This window comes from Pipistrellus hanaki (genome assembly GCF_964339955.1).
Source record: "Pipistrellus hanaki genome assembly, chromosome: 8".
Taxonomy (NCBI): domain Eukaryota; kingdom Metazoa; phylum Chordata; class Mammalia; order Chiroptera; family Vespertilionidae; genus Pipistrellus; species Pipistrellus hanaki.
In genome coordinates, this window is record NC_140510.1 from 3,587,641 (window position 1) to 3,592,038 (window position 4,398).

The following is a 4,398-nucleotide window of genomic DNA, read 5'->3' on the forward strand; positions in this document are numbered from 1 at the left end:
TTCATACAACCTTTTTTTTTTTCTTAGCTGATTTTAATAGTATGACTTAAAACCCTTATACTTCATATTGTCATTATGCAAAATACACAGACGAATATCCTTAAAAATATAAAATAAATAAGCAAGACATGAAAATAGACAAGTTTCCATTAAAATAAATGAAAATTTTTTTACAAAAGATAATTTTGCCTGAATATCTTTTTGAAGAAGAGAAATATCATTTAAACAATATTCAAGTTGGTTAAGCAAGTTTTTAAAGTATTATAAAATATTTAACTTTTTTTTCATTTTATTTTTATTTATTTTTTTAAGTCTTTATTGTTCAGATTATTACAGGTGTTCCTCTTCCCCCTCCCCCCAATCGCTCCCCTCCACCTGATTCCCAACCCCACCCCATGCCCTTACCCCCGCCACTGTCTTCATCCACAGGTGTAAGATTCTTGTCCACTCTCTTCCCAAACCCCTCAGGCCCCCTTCCCCCTGAGAATTGTCAGTCCACTCCCTTTCTATGTCCCTGATTCTGTTGTATTCACCGGTCCATTCTGTTCTTCAGAGTTTTTATCCACTTGATTTTTAGGTTCGCTTGTTGGTAGGTATCTATTTGATGTCTTTTTGTTGTTCATAATTTTTTACCTTTACCTTTTTCTTCTTCTTCCTCTCCTTAAAGAATATTCTTCAACACTTCATGTAATTCTGGTTTGGTGTTGAACTCCTTTAACTTTTTCTTGTCTGTGAAGCTCTTTACCTGACCTTCAATTCTGAATGATAGCTTTGCTGGGTAGAGTAATCTTGGTTGTAGGTTCTTGTTGTTCATCATTTTGAATATTTCTTGCCACTCCCTTCTGGCCTGCATGGTTTCTGTTGAGAAATCAGCTGACAGTCATATGGGTATTCCTTGGTAGGTAACTAGCTGTTTTTCTCTTGCTGCTTGTAAGATTCTCTCTTTGTCTTTTGCCCTTGGCATTTTAATTATGATGTGTCTTGGTGTGGTCCTCTTTGGATTCCTCTTGTTTGAGGTTCTCTGTGCTTCCTAAACTTGTAGGTCTGTTTCTTTCACCAGGTAGGGAAAGTTTTCTGTCATTATTTCTTCTAAAAGGCCTTCAATATCCTGCTCGCTCTCCTCTGGCACCCCAAAAATCCAGATGTTGGTACGCTTTAAGCTGTCCCGGAGGCTCCTTATGCTATCCTCACACTCACACTTTTGGATTCTTCTTCCTTTTTGCCTCTCTGGTTCGGTGATTTTTTTCTTCCTTATATTTCAGATCTTTGGTTTGATTCTTGGGGCATGTTTATCCATAGTTGAGTTTCTGTATATTCTTTATTTCAGAGATTGTATGCTTCATTTTTGACTGGCCTCTTTCCATTTTTTTGGTATTCTCTTTAAGGTCCTTGGAGGTCTCATCAAGTTTCTCAAAGGTTTTTAGAAGATTCTTGAGTAATCTTATAAATGTGATTGTGAACTGTGTGTCATCCATTAGTTTATTCTCCTCCATCTCTCCCATTCGTGACATGCTTCTGTGTCTCCTCATTTTGGCTGCCTCCCTGTGTTGATGGAGTGGCTTTGTGTGATAGGTGACCTATAGGGGCCAGTAGCTCAGCTTCCCCAATCACCTGAGGTGGTCGCTTTTGGTATATCCCTTTGTGGGCTTAGTGCACAGTCTTGGTGTAATTAAGCCTTGATTGCTGTTGGTACACTGGGAGGAACTGACTCCAGGCCAATTGTCTGTGAGGACCCGCTGTGTCTATAAAGGAAGAACTGCTGCGCTGGAGACACACTTTGTTTCAGTGGGGCTTTGGTGCTTACTGAGCCCGTCTCCCGAATGTGTCACTTATGGGTGTGAAAGGTTGAAACTGAGCACTAGGAACACTGGCTTCTGGATCTCCAATGGGTGCAGTTCAGCTACTACACCCTGCAGGAGCTACAGCATGAACCACAGACCTGTCCTCCTTTGCTAGGTTAAACTGCAACTGAGAGGGCCATTCATATGCAAAAGCTGCTGCTTGGAGCTTGGTGTGTTGTGAAGGGCGGAGTCTCAATGCGGAGTCTCAGGGTGTCACTAGGCTGGGGCATGGCCAACAGCAATGGCTGCCAATCAGCCACCTCTCCCATCCGCGTCCCTGCGGACCCACATCTCCCCGTGTCTTGCGCCCCAGCACAGCAAACAAAAATTCCTGTGTGCAGCTCTGCAAGCAAGCCACCCTCACTTTCGGACCCGATGGCAGACAGTCTAGCCTCTCCCCAGAAACTGGATTTCAGAGAGATTGGGAGCTTGTCTCTCTTCGGGTTGAAGAAAGCAATGCCCTCTGTCAGCCGGGATCTGTAACCAGCCCGTATCCTGTCTGCTCCCTCCTACCTCAGTTTTTCAGCGCTGTGCCCTGAATTCTCTTTTTCTTTCAGCCTAGTTGTACGGCTTCCTTTCAGCCCGATTTCCCTTGGGTTTAGGGTGATAGACGTTTTATTTTATAGTATATTTGAAATTGTTGTGCACGGCAGCAGATTACCTATGCTGCTATCTTCGTTCCTCCAAATATTTAACTTTTTATACAGATTTTTTAATGGATTTCAGAGAGAGAGAGAGAGAGAGATTGAAACATCAATAATGAGAATCATTGATCAGCTACCTCCTGCACACCCCCTGTTGGGGTTTGAGCCCACAAGCCTGGGAATGTGCCCTGACAGAATTGAGACATGACCTCCTGGCTCATAGCTCAATGCTCAACCTCTGAGCCACACTGGCGGGGCAAAATGTTTAAGCTTTAGCAGCAGCAAGGTCTATATTGTCCCCAATTTTTTCATATAAACGGAACTTTCAAAATTGCAACGTCCGCTGAGCTGGGTTCTAAGGCATCGGGTTCTAATTGAAAAATTGTCTTTGCATCTTCTAACATTTCTGTGGTGCTATGAAGACCACCGATGTGATGACATGTCATTAAGCATCGCGGGGTTGTGGCCTCTGGAAAGCCACGTGGCCGGTCAGTGCTGAGGTCCCCAGTTTAGGGTGTGGGAGACTCCAGTGGTTTAACTGGACAGCACATTGCTCAGCAGCAGGGCTGTGGCAGCTCAGGCCCCCGGGGGGAGGGTCACAGTGTAGCTCCAGTGAGCCAGCTCGGCCCATGCTGGGAGGGACAGCTCCAGCACCCTGGGGGATGACCGGGTCAGCCAGAACCGGAGGAATGCTCTGTGGAGGCCCAGGTGAAGCACAGAGTGCCCGTCCCTGACCCTGATTGGTCCACTTCTATGCAAATGAGGACTCCAGGTCTCCACAGCTTGATTAATCCAAACAACACTGCTGATCGGTAGGAATGGAACTGCTCTGATTGGATGGTGAAGGTGCAAATAGGGATATAGCTGTACAGCTCCAATTGGACAGGGAAGACCAAGTCCTATTGGTCAAATTCTATCCTAGGAACTGCTTTCTAAGGGTCAACTCGCAGCGAGCAGGAGGCCCTGCTGGAGGCCAGGGGGCTGGCAGCCCAGCTGGGTTTCCCTGCAACAGCCTGTGGGACCTCTGAACAACGGCTGCCAGATCTGTGACGAGTCCGAGCCCAGGTGACCACAGGTCTTTTCGCAGCCCTGACACTGCTCCACCCAATCACAACCCATGTCCCTCCAAAAGCCAGCATCTAGACATTGTTTTAACCGGCTTTATTGTAGTGTGATAATGCATGGACTAAACACCGGTCTTAATGTACGATTTCATGCATTTTGACAAATACGTGTGCCCACAGCCAACACCTGCGTGAAGACCCATGACCTCTCCAGACTCCAGAACGTGCCTTTGTAGTCAGCATGCCTCTGCCCCCCCCCCCCCCCCCGCAAAGGTAACACTGGTCTGTCATGGGTTTGTCTGTCCTTGAACTTCATGTAAATGGCCTTGTACCATCCATATTACTTGTGTCTGGCTTTTATGCTCAGCATAACCTGAGATTCAAACATTTTTTTTAGGTATTATAATCATTTCATTTTACTGCTTAGTGGTATTCTTCTGTGAGACACTGCAACCGTTTGTTTATTCATTTCCCTATTAAAGGACCTATTGCTTCCAGGTAGTGACTTTTACGAATAAAGCTGTTATAAACATTTGCATGCAGTTCTTCTGTGGAAATAAATTTTCAAGTCAGTTGGGTAAAAACTGAACTGTGTTAAAAGAAACTGCCTTCCAAAGTGACAGTCCTATTTTGCATTCCCACCAGCAGTAAGTTGTTTCTGGGCTTACATTTTACCAACATTCAGTGTTGTCCTTGGTTGGTAGTTTATCCATTTTAATAGGTGTGTAGTGGTATCTCACTGATTGTAGTTCCCTAATGTTATATGATGTTAAGTATTTTATATATTCCTTGGCCATTTTTGTATTGTTTTTTTATGTATTGTTTGTTTTCTGACTGAGTTTTAAGAGA